The 15,532-nt window shown below is 43.4% G+C and overlaps 1 long non-coding RNA gene across 1 annotated transcript; it reads left to right on the forward strand.

Annotated features, from left to right (window-relative positions):
* The first annotated feature begins 539 nt into the window (after nt 1-539).
* On the forward strand, nt 540-8,715 carry LOC124124920. The gene is made up of 4 exons (XR_006859573.2): nt 540-838; nt 4,545-4,789; nt 5,146-5,422; nt 7,831-8,715. It is a non-coding gene; the product is annotated as an uncharacterized LOC124124920 (long non-coding RNA).
* Nucleotides 8,716-15,532: the final 6,817 nt, after the last annotated feature.

The following is a 15,532-nucleotide window of genomic DNA, read 5'->3' on the forward strand; positions in this document are numbered from 1 at the left end:
ATTCGTGAAGTTAATGCATTCGGGCAGTTCGCGTTCTCGTGTTATGTTCACGAACACATGCTTTCGTCGTCTTTCTGACATAACTATTACAACAGTTATTGGATTCACGCTTAATACGCAACCTGTGGCCCTTTGCTCCGCGCAACAGTTGCACGTGCGCACCTACCACAACTTTGCCTCGTGCAGAGTTTTATGAAGGTCTCTCTCTCTCTCTCTCTCTCACACACACACACACACACACACACACACACAGACCAATATGATGACATCACAAGAAAAAATTGTGAGAAAACAAATTCATCGATGGCAGGTATCATGTAAGTATGAATACGGACCCCTACAGCGACCCACACAGTCATGGCCTGCGGTCGACAGTGAGAGTACACTCTGCTGCGTCGACGTTACACCAAATCAGACAGGTTGCATCCGTCAGAGACCGTTTCCGTCTGTTGTAACGGCAAGAACGCCATGTTGTCTGAATTAATGAAGGTATCTTAAATACATTACTAGCCACGTAGATTCGCCGCACAAGTGGTTATATACATGTCCCCCAATATACACGTCGTTAATGTGACACAATACCACGCTACATTTCCAACAGCTGTGTCAGCTCAGCATAGCAAGCATTGGCGTGATGAGAATTTCGTTAACTCTCCTTCTGCACGCCTCGCTGTATCTGCACGCGAAGAACGTGCCCAGCCTGCAGTGATCGATAAGCGGATCAATGTGCATCACACCGGCCGCCACGTCTTCCTCCAGGCGGGAAGGGAACACTTCTCCGCCAGACTGAGACAGGGTGTCCCACACAACCAAGCGTCAGCCGCCATCTTCGAGACTGGTATGTTATCTTATCGAACTGTGTCCAGCGGTAGTTGACTGGCCGGCCTGTGTCGCTGCCGTCTAGATGGGTGTTATCTTGCTTCTGCTTATTGTATCCTATGTGTTGATTGAGACGTATACTTCTTGTTGCCACAGAGAGTCTACAGAGCAGCGTCATTGATATCGGCGTGTTGAGAACGAGGAGGGAAGTGTAGTAATTCTCTGGGGTGTAATGGGTTATTCATTTAAGGGGTTATCGACCGGATTGCTCCGAGTACAGTGACATGTGAGACCCGTGAAGATCTGGGCTAGAACTGGTCTTCAGTAAGCCGTGCTTGCCGTCAGAGACGACTAATGGGATCGGGTAGTCAGGCTCGCTGACTTGGTTGATGCATGTCATCGTATTCCAATTGCGTAGACAGATGCTCATAATGTAAATCACTGGGTTGTCTGGTCCAGTCTCGATTATCTACAGACCGCCGTCGTACAGCTCGAATATTGCTGAGTGCGGCGTTAAACAACAAACCAACATTACATGTGAACTAAATGAACCGAAACGACATAGGAAGTACATAAACTACAGATAGAGAGCTTAGAGACTGAGTTGTATGTTAATATTACACGCAGATACTGACTCGATGCCTGTATTGAGGAATACTGAGCTGTGTCTACATGTTTGAACTGTCATCGTCGCGATATGAACTACAGGAGTAAGTCAAAGACGTACATGGTTCATTCACTGAAGAAGTGTATTGGGTGTCTCCATGTTGTGACAGGGAACAAAACACTTAGTGGATGCGATCCTAAGTCGGTAAATGACGCTGCAGTTCTTCGTGTGTTTTTACATTCAAAATCTTAACGCGATATGATGCAAGTATGAAATCGCCTACATTTTGTAAATCTGATCCTCACTTGAAAACAACTGTTTAATAAGGAATATTACAAAACTGTTGTTGTAAGCCAGAAAACACGTAGCTAAGTCACCACAGGTTGTTTGTTTGTTGTCTAAGCAATATTCCAGCTGTGTGACAGGGATCTGTAAATAATCGCGTCTGGACCAGACAATCCAGTGATTGACATCGTGAGCGTCGATCCACGCAACTTGATACGCTGACATGCATCAATTAAGTCAGCGAGCCTGACCGCCCGACCCCGTTAGTCGCCTCTTACGACAAGCATGGGTTGCTGAAGACCTATTCTAACACATGATCTACAGCCATTGAATGACATTTAGATGTGTTACACATAAGAGTCTTTTTAGATGTCATCTTCTTTATTATGAGGAGTCAGTGAGTGAGTTTGGTTTTATATTTATCAATATTCCAGGAATATCACGACAGGGGACACCAGAAATGGGCTTCACACATTATACCCATGTCGGGAATCGTTCCCGGGTCTTCGGCGTGACGAACGCTTTAACCATTAGGCTACACGACCGCCCCTTATTATGAGGTACACACACAACGTTTCGGAGTATATGCTTACTCCTTCATCAGGTGAATGAATGCAAGGATGCAGACAGCATATATACTGAACCGCAAAAGAAACGTCACCATGGATAGATGTATGAGAAACCTTATTTGTCCAAACACTGTAAACATACTTTGAGACATTAAAAAGATGAAACTTGGCAAAACTGATCATCAATTAAAGTGTCAAATGTTCTTAAAGTGAAACACAACACTAGTCTCTGAGAAAATGGCATCACAAGTCAGTATCTCGTGTCCGCCATATGCATTGATGACTGCCAGGCATCGTCGATACATGGAATGGATGAGGCGGTTGATGAAGGCCATAGGCACTTGAGCCCACACTCAGAGGAACGTCTGACGCAGTTCAGCTGAAGTTGTCGGCTTTGGTCGGACATCATTCAGCCGTCTAGGAATCCCGTCCAAATGGGATTTAAATCGGGACTGGGGCAGGCCACTGCATGGTTCTGATGCCATCCTGCTGGAAGTAGTCTCTTGTTGCTCTCGCAGTGTGGGTACGGGCGTTATGCTGAAACTCGTGGTTGCGGCGACGTGCCAAATGAGGTATGGCCTGTGGTCTCAAGACTTGATCAATGTACCGAGCTGCTGTGACACCATTGCCTCTCCCTGGACCGATGTTCTGGAAGATCACAGGGCCGACCGTCTGTGCAAAACCAATTCCACCCCCACACCGTGATGCTCGAACCACCCCACGAGTCTCTCTCAACAACACAAGCATCCGAATAACGTTCCCAAATGAATCAGACTCTGCCATCTGCTGTTGAGATACAGTAACGGCTCTCGTCTGAGAAGAGGATTCTTCTCCACTGCTGTTGGAGCCAATGCTGGTGCTGTGTTGCCCACTGGAGACGGTCCCGGGGATGACGTGGTGTCAGAATGGGTCTTCGGTGTGTCCTGTGACAGTGGATGTGTCTGCTCGTCAAACATGGACGCATGGTATCCGCACTAATGTGTCGCTTGTGTGTCCCCATGCTCTGTCGAGCAGTTTCCGCAGCAGTAACAAAGCGATCTTGAAGATACTGTTGCACAATCTGACGATCCTGACGTCGGCTAGTGACCCTTAGTCTTCCACTACGTGGTCGGTCATCTGTAGTGTTGGTGGTCTTGTACCGTTGCTGGAGCCTGTATATGGTCCTTACATGAACGTGAAATGCATTTGCTACTTGCCGGGCGGTTTGTCCAGCTTGAAATCGCCCAAGGGCTTGGCGTCACTGATTTCTTGTCAATCTTCGCATGTAGCAATTCAATAACGAATGAATGTTATCCGATCTGGGTGGATTTTTATAGGGCAAGAAATTGGGGAACGCATGTGCATTTCAATTTGCACGGAACTCACGTGCATCGGGTTACCATGGCCGTTGCCGTGATGCGTTTGGGCGATCGGTTTTATTGTCATCTGCTTGGTTTTTTTATCATCAAATTTCATTTTACCGGACAAGGTAATGTTAAATTTTAGAAACTTTGACAAAAATCACCCAGATATTTAAATGACAACTTTTCATGCAATGTTACTAGTGGTGACATTTCTTTTGCGGTTCAGTATATATGTACATGTAAAACCACAAAAGTAATAAGAGCAAAGGCGGAAAGTGAACAAGGGAGGCAACGTTTAACTGGTGATGATTGGTGATTAGCAATGGACAAATGAAAACTAGAGTTAAAGCAGCACTGAATGGTGATAAACAATGGATAAATGGAAGACAGGGGTCATTAAGCACTGATTGGTAGTAGGCAATGGGTAATTAGCCTCTTGTAGATTCCTTTGACACCAGCTGGTGGTGGTGGACTGGACGGGTAGCTTCCCATATAGGATGGAATGGTCTTGGTTCTGGATGTGTTCGGCAATGGCGAATGTCTGGTCTGATGTTTGAGCCTCGAGTTGAAACACTACACAGAAGATAAAACTGAAACATGTAGGAGAGCAATTCCTACACAGTACAGTATCAAATATTTCCATATGAGTTACTGTATTAAATCTATGCATACAGAGAACAGTATCAAATATGTTCATATACAGTACAATAAAAGTGTTTTTTTCTGGTACACTATTACTCTTTTAGTCAATCTATTTTGTCATTACAAATCATTTATCAACCATGACAGTAGAGATCATAACAGTCTGTACTGGTGTATGTATGTATTGTTTTATTGTCACGAAATGTAAGATTTGCTTTGCAGTGTGTACTTGTGTGTGTATTATGGACGTGACAAGATTGGCGTGCCTTGATGTTACAGGATGTCCCACTGTCGTCGTGATCAATGGCGTCTAGCAGTGTTCCTTCTCGTCATGATGACGTGTGAGTGCGTGCTCATCTACATCGTGATGGAAGGCGAGCACGTTGCAGCGAGGCAGTCGGTTGCGTCAAGATACACTGAACACAAGGGAGCACATGCCAACACAACAGCTCCACTGACCACCAGAGCAAATCTTCTCAAACAGGTTCTGCTAAGGGACAGAACACTGTAGTGATGATATGAAGGTAATAAATAACTGTTATTCCGTCAACCTTAATTGCAAATTATGATTTACCTTACCTTAAGTGTACCTTACCTGGTCATATGAAGATATAAATGGTTTTCCAGGCAGTATAACTAGACTCAGCCTGAAATTAAGCATATATTATGCACGCTTTCAACCGTTTGAAACTGTACCCGGTATCTTCTCCAGGGGTCACAGTGGTGTAAGGGAGTGTTCCATGTGTCATAGCTTTCTTCTAAGACGCACTACGTCACATGGAAGTGTTCTGTGCAGGCCTTTAACATCAGCAGAACTTTTTAAACATATAAACTATACACGTACATGGTTCCATAAGAACATCTCGGGGGAATGTTGCAGCATCTGCCCACGCCAACGTCGTGAATGGAACAAGTGGCTGTCCTCCACCCAGCCTGACTTCAAGCACAACCGTACAATTAGCAACAGCGCCACCTTTACTGAAACACCGGCTGCAGCACAGCACGGACTGGCAGACACGCGATAGTGGCTCTGTAGGGCGGGACGCTCTACCTCCCTTTACAAGGTCCGCCCTGGATTACAGAGTGCACGACGCAGCGATTGAGAACCCGACTATTGACATTATCAGACGATTTCTGTCCAAACAACGAAACCCCAGGTAGGTTTGCTTATACAGGGTTGGACCTTGTGTAAGTTTCGCTTGTTTTAGAAATATGCCGCCACGGTACCTATGTGGGGGCGGGTGGTGCCATTTTCACATTTATTACTGGTATTTTTTCTTTTCCTGATCAGCATTCTCTGTGATATAATTAAAATGTTTTGAATATCATTAATCGTATACTGATGCCGGGGAAATAATTAATGAGGTCAAAGAAATTAAAGATGTCATGAAATGAATTAGTACTGTATTGCAGCGAATTAATTATATCAGTAAAAAACTGTTCTATTTCCATACACAATGAATACTGATATCCTAGATATCCATTACTGTCATCAAATCAGTTGATCTTATCAGTAAATGAAATACTGATATCAGTAATTGAGTTTCTGATATCAATAAACAAATTGTCACATACCTAATGTTGACAAGATAGTCACATTCAAGTTGTATCTGTCAACAACCATATATACCTGTCTAATTATGTCCATATATTCACAATCATGGTAAAACGGGAGTAGTTCATATCAATCAGTTTCAACGGATGTATTTATTGATATAAGTAATGCAAAAGCAATGTGGGATATCATGAACAGAAAGTCTTATATCATGACTGAATCAATGATAACACGAACCGAAATATTGAGTGAGTGAGTTGTTTTTAACGCCGCTTTTAACAGTATTCAAGTTATATCACGGCGTGTCAGCTTAATGTGGGAGGAAAGTCCGAAGTGTTGCAGGTCTCAGACGTTTACCACTTCGATGAAACCCACGAGCACGGGTATGGTGCTGACAAACCTAGAAACATAATCGGGGCGAACCGGGATTCGAACCCACAAACATAGGTTTCTGGCGCGCCCAAGGGACGCGACTCTGCACAGCAACTTTTCTTTAATGGATATCGTCACACCAAGAACGTAGACAGACAGACTTGTATTAGGACTTGGTTGACGAAGGAGCGCGATTCCCGCTGCCATTGTGGAACCATCACTCAGCGATAGGTCCGAGAACAAACAAAAAGTCTGGAACGATTCCACAGCAGACTGAACCGTGGACTACTTCATCGACATCCCAACATCTACTGCTTCAGTGAAGTCATCAAGAAGGTAGAACATGAAGATCGGGCCAAGATTTCGCAGGTCGAATTTGGTGCTGCCCTCAGGTGTAGAAAACGAGTCTACCGAGAGGTAGAGGATCGCTTGTGCCGCTTAAAAGAAGGTTTGACCCAGGAGAACACTTGGATGTTGTTGGTCATCTTTTGAAACCTGGCTAGTGACTTATTGTGATTATCATCTGACTGATTAGTAAAATAAAATGTATATAAGTGTCCTTGGGGTTATTCCGTTAAAATGACCAAGGTAACAGGCAGGGGATTAGGTGTGAATTCAACTGTGAACTTTGTTGTTATACCTGTAGGTGTTTTGGCATGTAGGCCTTTTGGCATGTAGGCGTTTTGGGAGAATACCCGCGGTAGTAGTTCAGTGAACCTGAGAAGATCCGGGTTAGAATTGGTCTTCAGCAACCCATGCTTGTCGAAAGGGGCGACTGTCGGGATCGGGTGGTCAGACTCGTTGACTTGGTTGATGTCATTCCTATATAAACACTATTGGCGTCTCACAACGATGTGTCGATTTGTTGTCGATAGTACAACACTTGGTCGCCGACCTTGCCTATCAGTTCCATGCTGACGATCTAATCGTTTGGTCTGTAACCTAAACAAATGAACAGCGCTTTGATTGGTTGTTTGGGTTGGATTTATTCCAGCCTGGTTTCTGCGAAATCGATCTTAGACTATTGCTGTTGACCTAGGGCGCCTGTGTGGGGCCGATCATTAAAACTGTGTGTGTGAGGAAACATGATCTAAAACTGAGAAACATAGAACATATTGGCTACATCTCGCGGAGTTGGACGAACTTTCACTGAAGTATCAAAATCAAGAATGACCCCCATCCCACATGCACGGTATCGTATCCCAATTGCGTAGATCGATGCTCATAATACTAATCACTGGATTGTGTGGTCCAGACTCGATTATTTACAGACCGCCGTCATAAAGCTGGAATATTGCTGAGTGCGGCGTTAAGCAACAAACCAACCAACCAACATGCACGGTGTTGGTGCGTTAGTACGGTTTCAGAACCAAATTCTATCTCGAGCTGTCATTTCTTTTGACGACTGATCTGAACGTCTATATTCCATGATCCCCTACCTCATGGAGAGTACATCAGTAATTCTATGTACGATAGCTGTTACTACTGTAAGTAAACGATATTAGCACCTAGATAGCATATCATTAATTCTTGTCATGATGTAATGAAAACAACTACCAATATGGTGAAAAGAATGATATGAATAGATCGGTAAATAATCATGAAATCAGCCTGAATACCGCCGTGTTTTTGTTGCAGCAGGTGTCTGCGTGTCTCCAGACCACAACAGCTCGTGTCAGAAGCCAAGTGCGCAAGCCTGTGGCCACCATACAAAACGATGTGGAATATCCGGATCCACTTTTTCTTCCGCTTTTGAGTTCCATTTACTCCAGCTTCACTCCTATAGCAGCAGACGTACAGCAATGCATGACAACTACTGTGATAGACACATTCTTTCTTCTACAAGTGTTTACTCATGTTGAAGGCGCACAACAGCAATACCGCATATGTTCTTACATCAAGGCGAATGATGTCGTCTGTCCTGGATGTTTTTGTTGTAACATATGTAACTGCCTAAAGTACACACTTTTCATTTCCTCGTATTCAAGTTTTGTTAAAGATTTATTTGCTTACAAGTAGCGGCAGGAGAAGCAGACGCGAGGGCCCGCCCCAGTCATGCCGGCAATATGTACCTGCCATGAGTGCTGGTTATATCGGTACAGTTTCAAAACAGTTCTGTGATAAGTTCGATGCTTTATTCAGTGAATATGTTTTTTATGATTTGTTTTATATGTTGACTCATGAAAACATATTCAGGTTATTCAACTGATCATGTACGCAATTCACGAGCGTGTTACCATTGTTACAAATTCACTATTAATTTCGTCGAAGAAATATGCATTTCTCATGGGTTGACTTTGCAGGGAATATTGAAGTTCATGGGGGGTGTTGTATTAAAATGATACCTCTTGGTGTTTCATCGAATGTATCTGTACACGCAAATGTCTGAATAATACAGACGATCGGTGCATGGGTGAAAGTTTACTATCACTTGCAAAGCCGTGTTGTTCAGTAATGTCACACTGGACCTGTTTCTTCTTAGTATTTTTTTTTATTTTACAATAAATAAACGTTGTTGGTGCTGTTGGTTTGTTGTTATATGTACCTGACTTGAGTAACTGTTGGTGGTTTCCAGCATCACATTATTGTCTTGTTGGCACCAACGTCAGCAAACCAGACAATGGTGTGCGTGTGCGTGTGTGCGTGCGTGCGTGCGCGCGTGCGCGCCCAACAACAAAAATTCCTGTGACACCAATATTTTGGTGTATTTTTCAAACTAGTAAAGTTTGGTTTTCAATATTGTAGTACATGTATGGAATCAAGGCACAAAAACGCAACTGCTACAGAAAAGCATGCATGCAAAGGTTGACTTTTATGCAAGAATGGGTATAAAAACATGTGCGTTAACGGGATTCCATATGCATTGTTTAGCATCGTGCTGACAACAACCGCTCATAAAAACAACAAAACTACGAAATTATTCAACATTACGAAATGCCACGCCTGTCCGTAAATGAGGATCTGCGAGCCATTGGTATGCTTGAAGCAGGATCGAGTCAACGTGATGTTGCAAGACAATTTAACGTCCACAGAAACACCATTTCGTGTTTATGGCAACGTTGGCAACAGACGAATGCATGTTCATGTTTTCATGCTCATTTTCTCATTTTCTGAAGTCAGTATGGGAAATTGTTTCAGATTTGGTCAAAAAAACATAACTTTGCATTAAATCTTATTCAATGTCACAGGAACTTTTGCTGTATATATATATATATATATATATATATATATATATATATATATATATAAATTGTGTGTGTGTGTGTTAGTGTTATTTTGACTTTGAGTCAAAGAAGGTAGGTGTGCGAGTATACAGTTGCACTTACTCTGAACAAAGTCTGAGGGGTGAAATATGCCCCAAATGATAGCTTGTTGGCAGAGGTGAATCAAATTAATAGTTTCTTTAGTGGAAAATACACAAACGTAAAAAATCGTGTGTTGATAGTCAGTAAATAGTTTGTTGGATACTGTTGGGAAGAAAATATTTTGTTCTGATAAAACCTGTGCCTTTGTGCGAGCTCTGAATGTCTACAACCATCTGCACTATAACCACACGCCAGACGTCGGCCATACGCTGTGCTTTTGTATCACTTCTACAGGTCTACAACCATCGGCACTATAACCACACGCCAGACGTCGGCCATACGCTGTGCTTTTGTATCACTTCTACAGGTCTACAACCATCGGCACTATAACCACACGCCAGACGTCGGCCATACGCTGTGCTTTTGTATCACTTCTACAGGTTTACAACCATCTGCACTATAACCACACGCCAGACGTCGGCCATACACTGTGCTTTTGTACCACTTCTACAACCATCTGCACTATAACAACACACCAGACGTCGGCCATACACTGTGCTTTTGTACCACTTTTACAACCATCTGCACTATAACAACACACAAGACGTCGGCCATACACTGTGCTTTTGTACCACTTCTACAACCATCTGCACTATAACAACACACAAGACGTTGGCCATACGCTGTGCTTTTGTACCACTTCTACAGGTCTACAACCATCTGCACTATAACAACACACCAGACGTCGGCCATACGCTGTGATTTTGTCCCACTTCTACAACCATCTGCACTATAACCACACACCAGACGTCGGCCATACGCTGTGCTTTTGTACCAATTCTACAGGTCTACAACCATCTGCACTATAACCACACACCAGACGTTGGCCATACGCTGTGATTTTGTACCACTTCTACAACCATCTGCACTATAACCACAAACCAGACGTCGGCCATACGCTGTGCTTTTGTACCACTATTTCAACCATCTGCACTATAACCACACACCAAACGTTGGCCATACGCTGTGCTTTTGTACCACTTTTGCAACCATCTGCACTATAACCACACACCAGACGTCGGCCATACGCCGTGCTTTTGTACCACTTCTACAGGTCTACAACCATCTGCACTATAACCACACACCAGACGTCGGCCATACGCTGTGCTTTTGTACCACTTCTACAACCATCTGCACTATAACCACACACCAGACGTCGGCCATACGCTGTGCTTTTGTACCACTTCTACAGGTCTACAACCATCTGCACTATAACCACACACCAGACGTCGGCCATACGCTGTGCTTTTGTACCACTTCTACAACCATCTGCACTATAACCACACACCAGACGTCGGCCATACGCTGTGCTTTTGTACCACTTTTACAACCATCTGCACTATAACAACACACAAGACGTCGGCCATACGCCGTGCTTTTGTACCACTTCTACAGGTCTACAACCATCTGCACTATAACCACACACCAGACGTCGGCCATACGCTGTGCTTTTGTACCACTTCTACAACCATCTGCACTATAACCACACACCAGACGTCGGCCATACGCTGTGCTTTTGTACCACTTCTACAGGTCTACAACCATCTGCACTATAACCACACACCAGACGTCGGCCATACGCTGTGCTTTTGTACCACTTCTACAACCATCTGCACTATAACCACACACCAGACGTCGGCCATACGCTGTGCTTTTGTACCACTTCTACAACCATCTGCACTATAACCACACACCAGACGTCGGCCATACGCTGTGCTTTTGTACCACTTTTACAACCATCTGCACTATAACCACACACCAGACGTTGGCCATACGCTGTGCTTTTGTACCACTTCTACAGGTCTACAACCATCTGCACTATAACCACACACCAGACGTCGGCCATACGCTGTGCTTTTGTACCACTTTTACAACCATCTGCACTATAACAACACACAAGACGTCGGCCATACGCCGTGCTTTTGTACCACTTCTACAGGTCTACAACCATCTGCATTATAACCACACACCAGACGTCGGCCATACGCTGTGCTTTTGTACCACTATTTCAACCATCTGCACTATAACCACACACCAAACGTTGGCCATACGCTGTGCTTTTGTACCACTTTTATAACCATATGCACTATAACCACACACCAGACGTCAGCCATACGCTGTGCTTTTGTACCACTTCTACAGGTCTACAACCATCTGCACTATAACCACACACAAGACGTCGGCCATACGCTGTGCTTTTGTACCACTTTTACAACCATCTGCACTATAACAACACACCAGACGTCGGCCATACGCTGTGCTTTTGTACCACTTCTACAGGTCTACAACCATCTGCTCTATAACCACACACCAGACGTCGGCCATACGCTGTGCTTTTGTAGCACTTCTTCAACCATCTGCACTATAACCACACACCAGATGTCGGCCATACGCTGTGCTTTTGTACCACTTCTACAGGTCTACAACCATCTGCACTATAACCACACACCAGACGTCGGCCATATGCTGTGCTTTTGTACCACTTTTACAACCATCTGAACTATAACCACACACCAGACGTTGGCCATACGCTGTGCTTTTGTACCAGTTATACAACCATCTGCACTATAACCACACGCCAGACGTCGGCCATACGCTGTGCTTTTGTACCACTTCAACAGGTCCACAACCATCTGCACTATAACCACACACCAGACGTCAGCCATACACTGTGGTTTTGTACCACTTCTACAACCATCTGCACTATAACCACACACCAGACGTCGGCCATACGCTGTGCTTTTGTACAATTCTACAGGTCTACAACCATCTGCACTATAACCACACACCAGACGTCGGCCATATGCTGTGCTTTTGTACCACTTCTACAGGTCTACAACCATCTGCACTATAACCACACACCAGACGTCGGCCATATGCTGTGCTTTTGTACCACTTTTACAACCACCTGAACTATAACCACACACCAGACGTTGGCCATACGCTGTGCTTTTGTACCAGTTATACAACCATCTGCACTATAACCACACGCCAGACGTCGGCCATACGCTGTGCTTTTGTACCACTTCAACAGGTCCACAACCATCTGCACTATAACCACACACCAGACGTCGGCCATACGCTGTGGTTTTGTACCACTTCTACAACCATCTGCACTATAACCACACACCAGACGTCGGCCATACGCTGTGCTTTTGTACCAATTCTACAGGTCTACAACCATCTGCACTATAACCACACACCAGACGTCGGCCATATGCTGTGCTTTTGTACCACTTCTACAGGTCTACAACCATCTGCACTATAACCACACACCAGACGTCGGCCATATGCTGTGCTTTTGTACCACTTTTACAACCATCTGAACTATAACCACACACCAGACGTTGGCCATACGCTGTGCTTTTGTACCAGTTATACAACCATCTGCACTATAACCACACGCCAGACGTCAGCCATACGCTGTGCTTTTGTACCACTTCAACAGGTCCACAACCATCTGCACTATAACCACACACCAGACGTCGGCCATACGCTGTGGTTTTGTACCACTTCTACAACCATCTGCACTATAACCACACACCAGACGTCGGCCATACGCTGTGCTTTTGTACCAATTCTACAGGTCTACAACCATCTGCACTATAACCACACACCAGACGTCGGCCATACGCTGTTCTTTTGTACCACTTCTACAGGTCTACAACCATCTGCACTATAACCACACACCAGACGTCGGCCATACGCTGTGCTTTTGTATCACTTCTACAGGTTTACAACCATCTGTGCTATAACAACACGCCAGACGTCGGCCATACGCTGTGCTTTTGTACCACTTCTACAGGTCTACAACCATCTGCACTATAACCACACACCAGACGTCGGCCATACGCTGTGTTTTGTACCACTTTTACAACCATCTGCACTATAACCACACACCAGACGTCAGCCATAGGCTGTGCTTTTGTACCAATTTTATAGATCTATAACCATTTGCACTATAACCACACGCCAGACGTCGGCCTTACGCTGTGCTTTTGTACCACTTCTACAGGTCTACACCTAGCAGCACTATAAAGTTTATTAAACACCAAACACATAGTATTTATATACAAACATGTTTATTTCTTGATGACGAAATTGTGATAAAAAAAGACAATAGCAATGAGAATATTTAGCAATGGAACCTCTACTCTAAAACATGAAAAACATCCGTCCGGCTGAGTACAACTTACAATATTTATTCTGTGATTGAAAGCAACTGCAAGACATTGAAAGTGATATCAAGAAGACACATCATAATGCAAAATAGAACCTAAACAAGTATATAGAAAGAATTGTAAAGGGTGAAAGTAGGGGAAAAGGGAGGTAAATCTTGCACATATTCTACCATGACAATTAAGAATCAGTCATTGTCCTGCCAGCAGTATTGAATCAAGAAGACGACATCACCACAGATGAAAGTATTTGATTGGAAGCACTTCTTTCTCCAATCCACTGATGGGCAAGTTAGAATGCTGATGTTGCACTGTGAAACACTGTTGTGAGTCGTAGATTATTTATAGCAAGTGTGGTAATATATACTATAGGGAAAAAGTAACTGCTTCACATAAGGTTAAAACAATATATAATATTCTGACATAAATATATAATACATCTTACTCAGCCATATTCCAGCTATGAAAGTGTATGTACATACATATATATACATGAAGTCAACGTCGGTCTATATAAAAAAAAAAAAATATATATATCTTAAAGCAGTGCCTGAAAACATATTCTGGCTTTATGAAAATAGTGCCACAGCACTGCAGCTCACTTGGACATGTAGTCAACATAGTCACTTCGATACTTTAGCAGTCTCAAATAACCGAGACAATTCAGGAAGGGCAATCAACCAAATCTATCACATATGAATGACACCTGTTGGGTAATCGTATCGATTATTCATAAAAATACTCACCACTCATACATGCTGGTTAATATATGAAGTATTACTCATATTCAAGATCTCGTGCAGGATGTGCAGCATATCGTGATGAGAATAAAGACACTCTGAAGTAAAACTTGACTGATACCGTATTTTCTTGAGTATAGTGCGCACTTTTTTTCGAAAAAACACAGCTGTGTAGAAGGGGGTGCGCATTATACCTGAATTATGAGTTTGGATGTTTTTTTCCCCCATGCAAAGACATTACCGTGAGCACGAAACACCGGAAATACCATGTCAACAAATCCATACTGAAGTACGCAAAATAATCATGTAATTACACTGTCTGGCTATAAAAAGTGTTCTTTGTATATCAGGACTTATGTTTGTAACTTATTTCATTAATTTTATTCAAAATTCTTATAATATTGTTTTTATTAATTTCGGCGAAATCGTTTGTGAAGCGATCGGAAGATCGCACAACTCACCGTTATTAACAGCAACCACGGTCAGAATACCGCTATTGACGCCTTGAAACGAACTTTAGTTGACAGAGAATGGATACATATATCATAAATGACATACTTTGACTCGTTAAAAGTCATATTTGTTTTTGTTTGACGATTCTATGTCAACATGAAATTCTCTCGATCACGTGCGCGTGAGCCTTGACGGTGACTGGTCAGACTGGTTCCATGTAAAAAATAATACCCGGCAATAGCGATCAGCTGCTTCGCTTAGGGTTATTATTATTTTAAATATGTTAAGTAAAGGCTGCATGTAATTAAGTGAGTGAGTGAGTATGGTTTTACGCCGCTTTTAGCAATATTCCAGCAATATCACGGCGGGGGACACCAGAAATGGGCTTCACACATTGTGCCCATGTCGGGAATCGAACCCGGGTCTTCGGCGTGACGAGCGAACGCTTTAACCACTAGGCTACCCGACCACCCCTCATGTAATTAAGAAAATAATGGAATATATTATTCCTGATAAAAAAAAAAAAATAGTTTCAGATACAATTGTTGCCGATCCTTGCATTAAAAATCCTATAAAGTTATATCATTGGGTGTGTCTTGACCAA

This window comes from Haliotis rufescens, unplaced genomic scaffold, assembly GCF_023055435.1.
Source record: "Haliotis rufescens isolate VD_foot unplaced genomic scaffold, xgHalRufe1.0.p SCAF_18, whole genome shotgun sequence".
Taxonomy (NCBI): Eukaryota; Metazoa; Mollusca; class Gastropoda; order Lepetellida; family Haliotidae; genus Haliotis; species Haliotis rufescens.